General features: G+C 38.5%; 2 pseudogenes; both read right to left on the bottom strand.

Moving 5' to 3' along the window:
* Positions 1-1169: 1169 nt before the first annotated feature.
* On the bottom strand, positions 1170-2306 carry LOC100654480 (olfactory receptor 4C15-like; annotated as a pseudogene).
* A 4279-nt stretch (positions 2307-6585) lies between these two features.
* On the bottom strand, positions 6586-16387 carry LOC100671352 (olfactory receptor 4C15-like; annotated as a pseudogene).
* Positions 16388-17860: the final 1473 nt, after the last annotated feature.

Raw genomic sequence — 17860 nt, 5'->3', positions numbered from 1 at the left:
CACTATTATAAGAACGTGTCAAATAGTTGAAACTGAGAACACATTCTTTTGTGGTTACCAGAGGGGGGAGGGAGGGAGGGTGGGAGACGGGTATTCACTAATTAGATAGTAGATAAGAACTACTTTAGGTGAAGGGAATGACAGCACTCAATACAGGGGAGGTCAGTACAATTGAATTAAACCAAAAGCAAAGAAGTTTCCTGAATAAACTGAATGCTTCGAAGGCCAGCGTAACAGGGGCAGGGTTCTGGGGACCATGGTTTCAGGGAACATCTAAGTCAATTGGCATAATAAAATCTATTAAGAAAACATTCTTCATCCCATTTTGAAGAGTGGCGTCTGGGGTCTTAAACGTTAGCAAGCAGCCATCTAAGATGCATCAGTTGATCTCAACCCACCTGGATCAAAGGAGAATGAAGAACACCAAGGACACAAGGTGATTACGAGCCCAAGAGACAGAAAAGGCCACGTGAACCGGTGAATACATCATCCTGAGACCAGAAGAACTAGATGGTGCCCAGCTACAACTGATGACTGCCCTGACAGGGAACACAACAGAAAAACTCTGAGAGAGCAGGAGAGCAGTGGGATGCAGACCTCAAACTCTCATAAGACCAGACTTAATGGTCTGACTGAGACTAGAAGGACCCTGGTGGTCATGGCCCCCAGACCTGTTGGCCCAGAACAGGAACCATTCCTGAAGCCAACTCTTCAGACATGGATTGGACTGGACAACGGGTTGGAGAGGGATGCTGATGAGGAGTGAGCTTCTTGGATCAGGTGGACCCTTGAGATTATGTTGGCATCTCCTGCATGGAGGGGAGATGAGAGGGTGGAGGGGATTAGAAGCTGGGGAAATGGACACGAAAAGAGAGAGTGGAGGGAGAGCATGGGCTGTCTCACTAGAGGGAGAGTAATTGGGAGTGTGTAGCAAGGTGTATATGGGTTTTTGTATGAGAGACTGACTTGATTTTTAAACTTTCACTTAAAGTACAATAAAAATTATTTAAAAAAAACTGCAAAAAAAAATTCAACTCTCCTTAGTTTACATAAAAGGATACTGAGCTGCCAACTCTGAGATGATGAGTAATCTGAGGATGCAAAGAGCATTTCCAGACCTCCACGTCAGTGTTTTTGTGTTGTATTACATTTCCTTCTGTCTTACGAGGTCCATTCCCTACAAAGTTCTTGTCTGAGCCCATTTTGATTTCTTTCTTCTGGAAGGTTTAATTTGTTATGTTTAGTGTTTTATTTTTAATTAAAAACCACCAGCAATTTGGTCCACAACTTCCTTATGGCGTTTTTCACTTCCTTATTCCTGAAAGTGTAAATCACAGGATTGAGCAGGGGAGTTACAATGGTGTAAAATATGGCCACCATCTTATCGAAGGAAAAAGCAGATGGAGGTCGGGCATATAGAGATATGCATGGGACAAAGAATAAAACCACAACAGAAATGTGAGATCCATAGGTGGCAAGAGCTTTCCTCCGGCCTTCAGAGCTATGTGTTCTTCGCGAGAACAAGATGACACAATAAGAGATAAGCAACAATGAGAAATTTATGATGCAAATAAACCCACTACTGGCAACCACCAAAAGGCCAAGTATGTGAGTATCAGTGCAGGCAAGCTCCAGTAATGGGTACAAATCACGTAGGAAGTGATTGATGACATTGGGGCCACAGAAGGGCAGCTGGAAAGTAAAGAGAATTTGTATCACAGAATGCAAGAAGCCTCCTGTCCAGGCTACCCCCATCAGGATACCACAGAGCCTCCCGTTCATGAGAGAGAGGTAGCGCAATGGCTTGCAAATGGTAACATAGCGGTCATAGGCCATGGCAGAGAGAATAATTATTTCAGCACCAGCAAATAAATATTCAGCAAAGAGCTGGGTCATGCAGCCCTCGAAGGAGGTGGTTTTCCTCCCGTGGAGTGAGTCTACAATCATCTTTGGGGCTAATGCAGAGGAATAGCACACATCCAGGAAGGCCAGAAAGACGTACATGGGGGAGCCCAGGAGTGCTGGGCTGCTGATAATGGTCACCACAATCAGCAAATTGCCCCCAACAGTTGCAAAGTAGGAGAACAAAAATATAACAAATCCTATTTTTTGAACATTTGGATTCTGTGAAAGCTCCAAGAGGAAAAACTCAGTTACAAAGCTTTGATTTTGCATGATGTCAGAGGAAAAGGCGGAAGCTACCACAGTGACCTTGAAGAATCTGAAATTATGAGAAAGAGATATTTGTCTCAGAATAGTATATGGTATTAACTAGTCATCAACAGGTTGGTGCATCCATAAGCAAAGTTATTTTAAGTGCTTCTATTTTTGTTGAGAATATGAAATTAGAAATTTCTTGAAGGTGGTAGTGAGACATCAGGCAGGATTGAGCTTAAATACTTTAAAATAGAGCTTCAGTATGAGGGAAGGGAAACACTCATATGTGGTAGGGATGAAAAAAAATTTTTTTTTAATCTAGGTGCTGACTCTGATTAGTCCATATTGGCTACCAAAAGTGACTTGTTGAGAAGGAGTCTGAAACACATCGAAGCTCTGAAGAAAGGAGGACAGTAATGTCTTACTCTTCCCTGTTATTGGCATGGCAAGGCAACAAGCATGACTTGCAAGGGAAATGCATCTCTCACCTGAAGATTGCCTTACCTACAAATAGAAGAAGAGATAACTTGCAGTTTAAGAGGCACTTGGAAATCATACCTATTCTCTCAAATATTTCTTTATAAGTCTGAGCTGAACTGGACATTTATGATGAATTAATTAATTCCTTATAAAAAATAAAGGCCTGTGGAAAAGTGCCTAGCTGTATGCTTAGCAAGTAATAAGTTAAGTGCTGGGTTGATCTTTTAATTCATCATTTTAAAATGAAAACAGAAACTGATAAAAAAAAATAATACCTACTTCAAAATGTTGTGCTGATGACTAAGTAAGGCAACGGAAGGAAAGCAATTTCTGAGTGCCTAGTTTTTTTTTTAGTGTCTAGGATACAGTCCATGTTAAGTCTTATTATCTATGTGTTACTGGTAACAAACTCATCGTTTGAGAGGTTATATTCAAAAGAATAACAGAGGTGGATTTGGATTTTCTGGCTCCAAAGCCCAAGTTGGTTCCACTGAATTAATATGGAAAACCAAAAACCCAAAACCAAACCCAGTGCCTTCGAGTCAATTCCGACTCACAGCGACTCTATAGGACAGAGTAGAACTGCCCCATAGAGTTTCCAAGGAGCGCCTGGTGGATTCGAACTGCCGACCCTTTCGTTAGGAGCCGTAGCACTTAACCACTACGCCACCATGGTTTCCTTAATATGGAGAGGGATGAGAATTTTTAGGGAGAACTTCAGAGCAAGAATGGCCTTTTTACAGTCTCCATTCACCTCTGAAGGTTAAAATCTTCTGATTCCTTTGTTCATGCATAAATGAGTCACCTAAAGGCAAAGAAACTGCAAATGATTTATAATCAGAGGGTAATGGCCTTATCATATACATTGTTGTTGTTGTTGTTAGGTGCCGGCGAGTGGTTCGGACTCATAGCAACCCTATGCACAACAGAACAAAACACTGCCCGGTTCTGTGCCATTCTTACAATCGTTGTTATGCTTGAGCTCATTGTTGCAGCCACTGTGTCAATCCAACTTGTTGAGGATCTTCCTCTTTTCTGCTGACCCTGTACTCTGCCAAGCATGATGTCCTTCTCCAGGGACTCATCCGTCCTGACAACATGTCCAAAGTAGGTAAAACGCAGCCTCACCATCCTTGCTTCTGAGGAGTATTCTGGTTGTATATCTTCCAAGACAGATTTGTTTGTTTTTTTGGCAGTCCATAGTATATTCAATATTCTTAGCCAACACTACAATTCAAAGGCGTCAACTCTTCTTCAGTCTTCCTTATTCATTGTCCAACTTTCATGTGCATATGATGCAATCGAAAATACCATGGCTTGGGTCAGATGCACCTTAGTCTTCAGGGTGACATCCTTGCTCTTCAACACTTTGAAGAGGTCTTTTGCAGCAGATTTGCTCAATGCAATGCGTCTTTTGATTTCTTGACTGCTCCTTCCATGGCTGTTGATTGTGGATCCAAGTAAAATGAAATCCTTGACAACTTCATTCTTTTCTCTGTTTATCATGATGTTGCTCATTGGTCCAGTTGTGATGATTTTTGTTTTCTTTATGTTGAGGTGTAATCCATACTGAAGTCTGTGGTCTTTGATCTTCATTAGTAAGTTCTTCAAGTCCTCTTCACTTCCAGCAAGCAAGGTTGTGTCATCTGCCTAACGCAGGTTGTTAATGAGTCTTCCTCTAATCCTGATGCCCTGTTCTTCTTCATATAGTCCAGCTTCTTGCACTATTTGTTCAGCATACAGATTAAATAGGTATGGTGAAAGAATACAATCCTGACACACACCTTTCCTGACTTTAAACCAATCACTATCCCCTTGTTCTGTCTGAACAACTGCCTCTTGATCCTTGTAAAGGTTCCTCATAAGCACAATTAAGTGTTCTGGAACTCCCATTCTTCTCAGTGTTATCCATAGTTTGTTAAGATCCACACAGTGGAATGTCTTTGCATAGTCAATAAAACACAGGTAAACATCCTTCTGGTATTCTCTGCTTTCAGCCAGGATCCACCTGACATCAGCAATGATACCCCAGGTTCCACGTCCTCTTCTGAAACTGGCCTGAATTTCTGGCAGTTCCCTGTTGATATACTGCTGCAGCCGTTTTTGAGTGATCTTCAGCAGAATTTTGCTTGCATGTGATATTAACGATATTGTTCTGTAATTTCCACATTTGGTTGGATCACCTTTCTTGGGAATAGGCATAAATATGGATCTCTTCCAATCAGTTGGCCAGGAAGCTGTCTTCCATATTTCTTGGCATAGATGACTGAGCACCTCCAGTGTTGCATCTCTTTGTTGAAACCTCTCAGTTGATATTCCATCAATTCCTAGAGGCTCGTTTTTTGCCAATGCCTTCAGAGCAGCTTGGACTTCTTCCTTCAGTACCATCAGTTCTTGATCATACGACACCTCTTGAAATGGTTGAGTATCGACTAATTCTTTTTGGTATAATGACTCTGGGTATTCCTCCCATCTTCTTTTGATGCTTCCTGCATCATTTAATATTTTCCCCATGGAATCCTTCACTATTGCAACTCGAGGCTTGAATATTTTCTTCAGTTCTTTCAGCTTGAGAAACGCTGAGCATGTTCTTCCCTTTTGGTTTTCCATCTCCAGCTCTTTGCACATATAAATTGCACATGATAATTGCTGGTGATTGGAATGCAAAAGTTGGAAACAAAGAAGAAGGATCAGTAGTTGGAAAATATGGCCTTGGGGATAGAAACAATGCCAGAGATCCAATGATAGAATTTTGCAAGACCTACGACTTCTTCATTGCAATTGCCTTCTTTCACCAACATAAACAGGGACTATACACATGCACCTCACCAGATGGAACACCCAGAAATCAAATTGACTACATCTGTGGAAAGAGACGATGGAAAAGCTCAATATCATCAGTCAGAACAAGGCCAGGGGCCAACTGTGGAAAGAACCTCAACTGCTCATATGCAAGTTCAAGCTGAAACCGCAGAAAATCAGAACAAGTCCACGAGAGCCAAAATATGACCTTGAGTATATCCCACCTGAATATAGAGACCATCTGAAGAATAGATTTGATGCATTGAACACTAGTGACCGAAGACCAGACGAGTTGTGGAATGACATCAAGGACATCATCCATGAAGAAAGCAAGAGGTTACTGAAAAGACAGGAAAGAAAGAAAACACCAAGGCGGATGTCAGAGGAGAATCTGAAACTTGCTCTTGAGCGTCAAGCAGCTAAAGCAAAAGGAAGAATTGATGAAGTAAGAGAACTGAACAGAAAATTTCAAAGGGCCTCTCGAGAAGACAAAATAAAGTATTATAATGACATGTGCAAAGAGCTGGAGATCTATACATAAAAAAAAAAAAAACATACTCATCATAAAACCAAAAAAAAAAAGCTGCTGAGGAATCAATTCTGACTTAAAGCAACACTCTAGGACAGAGTAGAGCTGCCCCCATTGGATTTCCAAAGAGTGGCTGGTGAATTCAAAATGCTGACCTTTGGGTTATCAACTGAGCTCTTAACCATACACATAATATACATATATAAATTGACAGCAACTATGAGTCAACCAGACAATTACATCAACTCCTGACTTCATTTTCCATAGGTAGACACAGCTTTGAAGGATGACTGTGTCCTCCTCACCTGTACACAGAGTAGAAGTTTATCAGTCAAACAGTTTACATAATTATGTTTGGTGCACATAGATGAATGTACACTTTTATTCTAAAAGTGAAATCAGGTGGGGGAAGTTTTACAACAAAAAGTGATGCAGTGACATTTCTAAAAATAAAATTTTAGAAGTGTCCAAAATGTTCACTATGAGTAGGAACTGACTTGGTGACACCTAACAACAACAAAGATGAATAAAAGAATAGTGAGAATAATCAATGAACTGATTTTGATGAATGTCACTTAGATTAAAGAATAAAATTAACAAATATTCAATAGTATAGGTTAATGTCTTCTGTTCTCTTGCTTTAAAACAGCCATTTCCTTATGTTCCCGGTAGCCTAGGCAACTCAAAATTGTGGCAGCACTATTAACTCCATATGCAGCTACAAGCTGTCACCCAGAAAACAAGAATATTAAACAAACCCAAAAAGGTCCTTAGATCTGTCAACAACCATTTATTAAAAATGAAAAAATATCAATATATGAGCCAACAGTGGTCAGTTTAGCCAAGGACCAAAGCAAGAGAGGCAATGAAGTGATACAAGTAAGAACGTCAACTCTAGACTCATACAGGCTTGGGTTCAAATCCAAGCTCTTCTATTCAGTTATGTCTCATGGAACAAATTACTTAAAACCCTTGGTTTACACGCTTCTGGTGATTATAAGAATGTCTATTGATAGAATCAGATAACAGAATACACATAAAAATGATCAATAGGAGATCAAGCCCCCAGACCACTGACACAGAGAAGAATTACCAAGATTTTTATTTATAATTCCCACATTATCATGAACAGGGCTAGTAAGTGCTTTTAATGATAAGCTCTTTGACTCAACCTTTTATTTAACAATGTAAATGATTTCATTTGGTCACAGTGTAGATATGCTAATTTTTAATGCATAGAATTTTTAAATAAACTTTGTAGTCCTTTAGTATCTCTCAAACTCACATGAATCCACTTCTATTCAGGTAGTTTCTTTAGACAAAGAACTTTAAATTGAATCTATATTAATAATTAAATAAATCTTAATCTTTTCATTTCCCCTATATGGGGAGTTCTAAGAGTAATGCAGTTTTAGAACTAAAAAGCGCTTTAGATATAAACAAATCAGCCCCCTCTGCTTTTAGATCAAAAGAATTTCCAAAATTAGTATTAAAATGTTTATAATGGAGAATACAATGTCCTCATGGCTTATGATCACAAAGTCCATGATTTTAAGTCATTTAAAAGTTAATTGTCCTGTATTGGGTCCTAGAACAGGAAAAAAGGACAGTAGTGAAAGAAGTAGTGAATTATGAATAAAGTCTGCAATTAAATTAACAGTAATATCCCAATGTCTGTTTCATAGATTTTCCAAATGAACTCAGGGTTACATGAGATGTTAACATTAGGTGGAGCTAGGTGAGGAGTACACAATAACTCCCTACAGAATCTGAGCAACTTCTCTCTAAATTTAAAATTACTCAGGATTAAAACCTTTTTTAAAAAAGAAAAAGGTAATGACTTTGTTTCTGCTGTCAAAAACGTAGCCATCCCAGCTTCATCATGGAATAGCCATGCGCCCTTGAACGAAACACTCAGCCTCAGTGTTCTCACCTATAAAGTAGGGAGAGTAACTCTTGTTCAAGCTGCCTCACTTAAGAGAGTCCAATAAGAAGGTTAATAGGACAGTGACTGGCAAAGTATGAAGCTTTAAACACGTGAAAGAGTGATGTCGGAATTATTTTCAAGCAGTGACTACACACACAGAGTGAGCTAGAAAATTGACTCTGCCTCAAGAATAAATTATGCATTGTTAAAATCACTTTTTTTAAAAAATTATACTCCTTGCTAAATTGCAATGAAACTGTTTCCATTCGTGTAATCCTTTTGGAAAACAATTTAGTAAATATTTCTGACTTATAAACACCTTTGTGTTATCATGTATACTAGTTATCCGAACTCTAAACAATTATTCTAAAAGTGAGATGAGGTGGAGGAAGTTTTATAACAAAAGGTGATGCAGTGTCACTTATAAAAATAAAATTTTAAAGAAATGCCCAAAATGTTCAATAACAGTAAGATGTTTATGTAAATCAGACTACTTCAAATTAATAAGGCATGACACTGTGAATAAAATGCTAATGAGTAATAGACAGACATGGAAGGTGAAGTATTTTTACAGTATGTTAAATGAGAAAAGCAGAAGAAAATTTTAACATTCACCCCTATTTGTATAGACATATTAATATCATTTTAAAATCTAGACGGGAACACATGAAAATGGTAGAGATTTTTTCCTTTTCATTATGTAGGTTTATATACTTATAAGGATATTTCAAATAGTTATAATCAAGGTTAAACCCACAACACCATATTTTCCATCAACTAAACAGTTCATAAAAAGGAGGTGGGATCTGGGGATTACTTCATAATCTAATATAATTTGTTTGTGTAAGTAGAATTATCATGCTAACACAATAGAGGTTAGACTATTATGTTAAAATGTTACGATTGTTGTAAATTTTCCATAAATAGCCATACCATGAGGTAAGCCTTACCCAGCTCCTACACTCACTCTGATATCAATTTTAAATTCATGTCTCCTTCTAAGGAAGCAGTTTATTCTGTCCACACTTCTCTGAGAGGATTCCATGGTCTCTTCTTTCTTGATAGCCATACACAGCATGAGAGATTGCTTAGGGCCCCCCAAGGCCAGCTGTGAACTGTGTGCTCTGGGGCATCTCTTGGGACTGTGATATTGGACGTTTTCCTCGCAGCCCCAAATTGCCCCCATGACCACTATTTCTATCCTATTAGTTTGAATATGAAACAGCAAAATTAATTCTAATACTAATCATTGAAAAACAATAGAAACTTCTGTTTCAACGTTGAAGTGTATATAACATTCAAAACTATGTGCAGATTTAGTACTAAGGTTGTCAGTATAAGCAGTGTTTTTGTTATTGTCTTTCATGCAATAGAGATATAAACGTATATTTTAGAATCCTTTAAATGTACATATATGTGTATATAAGTCATACCTGCATATGTATATGCATAGGTAAATAAACATGGTTACTATAAATTAAAAGAATAGATTTAAATTCCATTCTTAATCATCCTCCCTGTTGTTTCTTAGTCCACTGTGTTTTTGATCCAGATTATTATTATCACTTATTTCAGCAATAATTATACTTTGTCTGTCTACCTAAGCATATTCCCTTCCCTAATAACCTGGGAAATCTCTTCACTTTGCAGACGCTTTTCTCTCTTTCAGTGTTGCTCCACTGGTTTCTCTAAACATCTCATCTTATACTCTATTCCTGGACTTAAAAAAAAATACTAACCCCTCTCTCCACTTGTATACTTCCTGATGGATGCCTGAGCCTTATTTGTTCTCTCTTAGTAGTTTAGTTTATTTTAGGAGAGAGACGCAAGGTGCCCCAACTATCACCACAGCAGTTCAGAGCTTCAGTCATTTAGACATTTTTGAACAATTCTGAGACAGAAACCTAGTGCTACCTATGACATCAAACACACTTAGGAAAAATTTCAAAGTCAAGGCTCTGCTCTGTGATTTGAATAAATCATATTTCCTTACTGTCAATGCCCTGCCCCGAAATATTTCTGGAAACATTAAAGCTGCGTAAATGAAAAAGCAGCACTCAAGATACCAGGATCCTATAACAGTATGCTTTAAAATCTCAGACAAATCCCACTTTTCAGCCTAAAACTCCAGGATGGGAAGAGTATTAGGGGAGAAATGATAAATGAGAATATATTCAGAAAGCATAAATAAAATGCCATATCGAGAGCTAGGAAAAAATATGAACTTCTTGCACTTTTAAGTTATTTGGATTTAACTTGAAGATGACAAGCTGAAGACAGATCTAGTTTCATTAGGTTTTAAGTAATTGGTACTGTCAACCCAGAAAAAGGTTTCTATTACTTTAGCTGTTATTTGTGCAGCATTAGTTGTGCATTACTTCTTATGTTTCCACAAACTTTGCTAATACCATTATCCCCTTTATAAATGAGGTGCCTGAGAACCAGAGAGATGATGTAACTAGCCCAAGTGTGCACATCATTGATAAACCCATGTATTTTTTTTTTATTATACTTGGTAGCCTGAATGCTACACTCATACTTTAAGTGTTACATTACACTTTGAAACTCCCTCAGAAAATGCAAAATTGTGAATTATAAATCTCACCATGTATCAGTTCCTTGAAAACTCTGGTGATGGCAATCTCATATTCCTCATCGAGAAAAGTCCATTCAGTGGCTGGATAAAAGGTGCAGGTTGTTCCCAAGCCTTTTTTCTACACCTGAAAGAGAGAGAAAGAGCTTCACAGGCACACAAGGTGGAGAATATTCCCCACAGCTTCTCAAGTGCTGCCTTCAACGTGGTCTCAGGGAACAAAAAATAAAGATTCAAAAGTTTTCTACTTTAGTTCCAGCTAGAATTTAAAGAAGTTTCCCAGAGAGGACATGAACCTATAGTACTGTCTCTCAGTTGCCCCCTGGGGTTTGAAAATTTCCCGACAGTATGAGTCTGCAAGACATGGTTTTATGTGGTCTGACTTGCTTAAGAGTTTGCAAAACTTTTATGTCCCTGAGTAATCAGGGTTTTTTTTTTTTTCCTCCTGCTTTTTTTTTTTTTAGCTGTTCTTGAGTTTCTATTTGAAGGTGCTTACATTTCCCTTTATGTTCAGGAAGAGAACACTGTGTATGCTGGGATGGAAATGCCTATGTTCTTATTAAAAGCAAGAACTGAGTTCTGGGATAAGGCACAGCATCAATCCATGAGGATAGCATATCTAGTTCTCAGGTTTGGGGACCAATGAATGCTTATTAAAGAATAATACATTTTGTGTATAAATATGCAAAAATGTATAAAAACCAACTAAACCAAACCCAGTGCCATCGAGTTGATTCTAACTCATAGCGACCCTAGAGGACAGGGTAGAACTGCCCCATAGAGTTTCCAACAAGCACCTGGCAGATTCGAACTGCCAACTCTTTGGTTAGCAGCCATAGCACTTAACCACCTTGCTACCAGGGTTATAGATTAATACAAATATTATCTGTTTTCTCAATAACTGATCCCTATTTTCCATGACTTTGAAACCAAGAGCCTGGTTTCTGACTCTGAGTGGAACAAATGGTTAACACACTTAGCTACTAACCCAAAACTTTGAAGTTCAATCCACATCTAGGCACCTCAGAAGAAAGGTCTGGCCATCTACTTCCACAAAATCAGTTCTTGAAAACCCTATGATGTACAGTTCTTCTCTGACACATACGGGTTCCCCGTGAGGCAGATTAGACTTGATAGCAACAGTTTTTGTTTTTGTTTTCTAAGAATTTTTTCTCTTTTCCTTTAATTGGAAAAGAATGAATGACAGATCCATAGAAGTTTGAGGGGAAGCCTGGTTTTGACCCATAAGGCCACTTCAGAAAGGGGTCAAAACAGTTTGTTGCTCCATGTAATCTTTAAACATTTTACTTTACCTATTTATATGGCTATTAGTACCCCACAAAAGATGCAAAATTGAAGTGATTCATCAGAAAAGTCAAGGCCTAGAAGCACCTTCACATCAGTTGCCTATGGGATTAAAGAATGTGTGTTGTTTTCTTTTTATTAAAATTTTAGATGTCTGCCTCAACCAGAAGAACTGGCCAATATGGACCACACATGCAGTGATACAGACAGAAATCCCCAGGGAACTGCCTGAGTCACGGCATGGAGCCTATGGAAGGTCTGGGTGATCTGGCTAGGCAGCAGCAAGAGGGGCACTCAAGGTAAAGAATGTCTTCCCCACTCTCAACACCCTCAGTCAGAGCATGGACAGATGAGAGCTGATAAAGGCCCACACACACAGCACAAGGCCAAGGAGTAGCAGGGGACCATTTTTATCCCAGAGCCCTGAACATGTGCTATGTCGCCCAAACTTAGCATGTCAGCACCACTCTGGTAACTCAGTGTGGTGCAATCCTGTAAAAAAAAATAAATGTCCAACCTGCAATAATCATTTGCTTGCCAGATGACCCAATTGGAGCTGGGGTCCCAGCCACAGGACTTGGCATAACATCGTTGGGGCTGAATAAGAGCTTATGGAGGCTGCTGGTTGACCCCATGGATGGGCTAGAGTATGGAAGAGCAACTTGAAAAGGAGAAATAGGAAGGGGTCCATGCAGTCAAGTCCGGGTTGTGGAGCCTCGTCTGGAAAGCACCTCCAGCTTCCCAATACTGGGCATTGGAGAGCTTAGAAAATTTTCAGAAGACACTCCAAAGTGTGGAAGCAAGGATAGTGTTCTGCTGGCCCAGGTCTAAGGGTAACACATTGCTGTAATTTTGATACCATACTGCTCTCTAAAATACCAGTTCTCTAAATCTATGAACATAAAGTGACAATTGATGCAATTTATAGAGTCAGGGGAAAGATAATTGTTCCAGACAGAGGGAATAGCTTATGAATGCACAGTCCCTATGGAAAGAACATGACTCGTCACTAAGAGGAACAGAAAGGGGCCACATGGACTGGAAGATCAGTCAGGGGTTGTCTATGAGAGAGGAGTTCAGAGAGGTACGAGAGCAGCAAGATTACTGCAGCCTGATCTTCAGCAACCGTAATGTTTTAACTTACACTGAATGACATGGAGTGCAATTGCAGTCATGATATGATCTTATTTATGGTTTTAAATCATTTCTCTGTGCTGAGGGTAGAGTATTGGGGCAGAGGGTTCAAAGATAAAAGCAGGGAGACTATGTAGGAGGTAATTGCAATAATCCAGGTGATTACACTGATGGCTTGGAATTAGGTGACAGCTCCCAAAATGATGAGAAGCTCTTGAATTTGGGATACATGTTAAAGTTAAAGCCAACAGGATTTCTGGATAGAGTGGATGTGGGGAATGAGAAAATACAAATAGATCAAATGTGCCAACAGTCAAGATGAAGGATGACATAGGTGGAATCAATCTGGGGATGGGAGCAGAACCAGGAATACAGCTTTGGGTTTGTTCAGTTTGAGATATCTATTTGTCATTTAGTTGGAGATACCATGAAAGCAGGTGGATGTCTAGATTTCAAGCTCAAGGAAGATTCTGGGACTTAGATATTAATTTGGGAACCTTGGTCATGTAAACAGTATGTGAAGGCAGAGGACTATATCAACTGGGTTAAATGGTGCTAATAGATTTAATAAGATGAGAAACTGGCAATTGCTGTTAAATTTTATGTTACAGAGATCTGAGTTGTCCTTGAGAATAGGATTTGCAGATAGTATTAGGTATTAAAGTGTGACTGACAGGAGTTTAAAGAGAATGGAAGAAGAGAAATGGGAGACAGGCATCATCGTGATCCCTTGAGTTCTGCTGCAAAAGAGGGAGAATGAAATGAAGTATTACATAAAAAGGAAGTGGAGTAAAAAAAAAAGGTTTCTTTAAGGATGAGAGAGGTAATGAATTGCTTCTTTGCTAATGTAACTATTCCAAGAGAGAGTGAAACATAGATGAAATAAAAGACATAAGAGATTCTTAGACAAGTAAGTGTCCTTGTGTAAACAGTGAGAAGATGACATCCCATGCAAAAATAAAGAGAATGGTTGCCTTTGGTAAGGGTCACAGACACTTTGTTTAAAATAGCAGTTAAGAAGGCAGCATATAAGTGAATGGAGGCTGGTAGAATGATAGATATAGTTGTAGGAGTCTGGAAGTTCTCTTTTGATGGTTTAAATTATCTTAATTAAATACGAAGGAAGTACATCAATGTTTCCCATTAAGTTTGACACTTGTGGTAGTTTTTTGGGCAGATACCTTTCCTCAAATTAAAGTATCCTTCTATTCTTTTTTTTGCTAAATCTTAGTATCATGAAGAGTTGTGAATTTTTGCAATTCTAATACAGAGGTGATCATATAATTTATCAGCTGGTATTAGTAACAAGAAGTCCCCTGATAACAAAAGAGTAAGACCAAGATTTGTTTCAGATGTCAGGATGCCAAAAAAAAAAAAAAAAAAAGTCAGACACTGAGCTGTTAAATAACATGCTTAATGAGTAAAGTCTATTTAACGTGAACTAATTTAGGGATCCCACAAAATGATACGAAATTTGTGAGAACTAATTAACAAGGAATATCAGCATTAATGAACAGAACAGTTCATAAATGTAATAGATGATATAGATTCTGATATTACTTTATTTTTTAGCAGTGACTTAAACAAGTTGGAAATTTAGTTCTCTCTTACATAAATGAAATTTGAGCCAAGTAGTATGGGGCTGGTATTACAACTCTATGATAGGGATATGGAATCCTTCAGTCTTGCTTTTCCACTAATCTTAATACACATCCTCGCGGTTCAAAAGTGCTGCCTGAATTCCCACAACGATTCCACAATCACAGAATTATCATTTAATACACCACCTTCATTTATATTTTATTGGCCATAATTCGTCACGTGGCCACACCTAACTACATTGGATGCTGGCAAATGTCTTTTAGCTAGGAAGAAATATGCCTTAAAAAAACAAACATACAAACATTGCCATCCCTTGAATTCTGACTGGGAAAGTTTCCAGATTTGTGATCTTTATAAGGAAAGCAGACTGCCACATCTTTCTGCTGCAGAGCAGGAGATGCTTTCGAACAAATACTCCTTACATCAGCAGCCGAGGGCTTACTTACAGTGCCACCAGGGCTGCTCAACTAGGATCAGTACTCTAAAAGTAATTTTTTTTTTCAGTTAAAATAGCTTCAGGAAGTTCCTATTCCTGATATCTAAGATATTTTTTTTCTTCTTTCCATGAAGGTTTTTCAAAGTATGGTTTGAATGGCAAGAAGCTTAATAATCTGATTCCTGTCTTTTAGTGAATTCTTTTCATTATTTTATTCTAAACAAACATAAAATTCAACTCTCCTCAGATTCCCTAAGACGATACTGAGCTGCCAACTCCAAGATATGAGTGACCCGAGGGTGGAAATAGCATTTCCTGACCTACCCATTAGTATTTTTCTGTTGCATTACATTACATTCAGCAATACAGGTTCCAGCCCCTATAAAGTATTTGGTCAAGCCCATTTTGATTTCCTTCCTCTTGAATTTAATTTTTTTAAGCTTAATGTTTTATTTTTCATCAGAAACCACCACCAGTCTGGTCCACAATTTCCTCATGGCATTTTTAACTTCCTTATTCTTGAAAAAGTTTTTTTTTTTTTTTTTTTTTTATTCCTGAAAGTATAAATCAAAGGATTGAGCAAGGGAGTTATGAATGTGTGCAAACTATGGCCACCATCTTGTCGAAGGAGAAAGCAGATGGAGGTCGGGCATATACAATTATGCATGGGACAAAGAATAAAACCACGACAGCAATGTGAGATCCACAGGTGGAGAGAGCTTTCAGCCGTCCTTCAGAGCTATGAGTTCTTAGAGAGAGCAAGATGACACCATAGGAGATGAGCAACAATGAGAAGATTATGGTGCAGATAAACCCACCATTGGCAACCACAGAAAGGCCGAAGATGTGAGTGTCAGTGCAGGCAAGCTTCAATAATGGGTACAAATCACATAGGAAGTGATCGATAACATTGGGGCCACAGAAGGGCAGCTGGAAAGTAAAGAGAATTTGTATCACAGAATGCAGAAAGCCCCCTGTCCAGGCTACCCCCATCAGGATACCACAGAGCCTCCAGTTCATGATAGAGGGGTAGTGCGATGGCTTGCAAATGGCCACATAGCGGTCATGGGCCATGGCGGTGAGGATAATCACCTCCACTCCAGCAAAGAAGTGCTCAGCAAAGAGCTGGGTCATACAGCCCTTGAAGGAGATGGTTTTCTTCTCATAGAGGGAGTCCACAATCATCTTTGGTGCAAATGCAGAGGAATAGCAGGCATCCAGGAAGGACAGGAAGGCCAGAAAGAAGTACATGGGGGATCCCAGGAGTTTCGGGCTGCTGACAATGGTCACCACAACTAGCAAATTGCCCCCAACAGTTGCCATGCAGCAAAACAAAAACACAACAAATTCTATTTTTTGAACACTTGGGTTCCATGAAAGACCCAAGAGGACGAATTCAGTTTCAAAGCTTTCGTTTTGCATATTTTGGAGGAAAAGGTGGAAGCTACCACAGTGACCATGTAGAATCTGAAATTATGAGAAAGATGTTTGTCTCAAACGAGTTTATGATATTGGCATAGTCATCAAAGTATCGATGAATCCATAAGCAAAATTATTTTAAGTCCTTTGTTCTTGTTAAAAATACAAAAAAAGAAATTTCTTGAGCTATGAGCCAGAGCTGAGGTTAAACCCTCTAAAACAGTCAGAGTTTCAATATGTGGGAATGGAAACATTCATATGTGGTAGGGATGACAAATAGTTTTTAAAGTGGGTGCCAGCTTTGACTTGTTAGGAGTGGCTACCTAGAGGGAAATGTTGAGGAGGATTCTGAAGCACATCCAAGATCTGAGGAAAGGAGGACTATAATGTATTAGTTATGCCTTCCATTGACATGGCATGGGAACCATGATGACTTGCATGGGAAATGCATCCTTCCCCAGGAGACTGCCTTAAAAAAAAAAAAAAAGCCTTATCTACAAATAAAAGAACAGATAACATGTATTTTAAGAGACATTTGGAAGCCATGCCCACTCTCCCAAATGTTTCTTTAAAAGTTTGAGCTGAACTGAGCCTTTAAGATGGAGTACTTCATTCTGTATAAAAAATAAAGACCAAGGGAAAAAGTGCCTAACTGTAAGCTTAAAGAAAGTGAGTATATATTAAGTGTCGTTTTTTTAAATTCATTTTAAAATGAAAACTGAAACTGACTAAAATAATAATACCTACTTTAAAATGTTGTGTTGTTGACTAAGTGAAATAACTCAAGGAAAGCAATTGCTCAGTGCCTAGTTTCTAGGATACAGTCCATATTAGATTTTATTACCCCTAATAACCCTAATTTGGGAGGTTAAGTTAAAAAAATAACAAAAGGTATATCTGGGATTTTCTGGCTCCAAAGACAAAGTCCATTCCACTGGATCAATAACGAGCAGTGAGAACATTTCTTTTCTGGGAGAACTTCAGAGCAAGGATGGCCTTTGTACAGTCTCCGCACAGCTCTCAAGGTTAAAACCTTCTGATTCATTTATTCATGTTTAAATTAGACACCTCAGGGAAAAGAAACTCCACATGATTTATAATCAGAAGGTAATGGCCCTACCATATAAATAAATATCAAATACATATACAAAGGGCAACAACCATGGAAGTGAAGAACAGAAACAACATATTCAACATAAGCCAGTCTTAAGACTTTATTAATTCTTAACCAATTGTTTAAACAATGTGACCTAACATGATCAAGTGTAACTCCTCAAGGCATATTCATTTCAAAATTATATAATGTCATTGTAAAACAGTAAATACATTGCTTACCAAAGCATCTGACAAGACTATGATGAGGGCCAATTTTGAAAATGTGAAAGCGTTGGTTATCCCAAAGAACTGTTGCAAACAGTGATTATTATTATCTCACTCAATAAACCAGCTGCTTTCCCCATAGAAAGCATTTCCACG

The sequence above is a fragment of the Loxodonta africana genome, unplaced genomic scaffold, assembly GCF_030014295.1.
Source record: "Loxodonta africana isolate mLoxAfr1 unplaced genomic scaffold, mLoxAfr1.hap2 scaffold_32, whole genome shotgun sequence".
Taxonomy (NCBI): Eukaryota; Metazoa; Chordata; class Mammalia; order Proboscidea; family Elephantidae; genus Loxodonta; species Loxodonta africana.
This window is presented reverse-complemented; position numbering and strand designations above follow the sequence as displayed.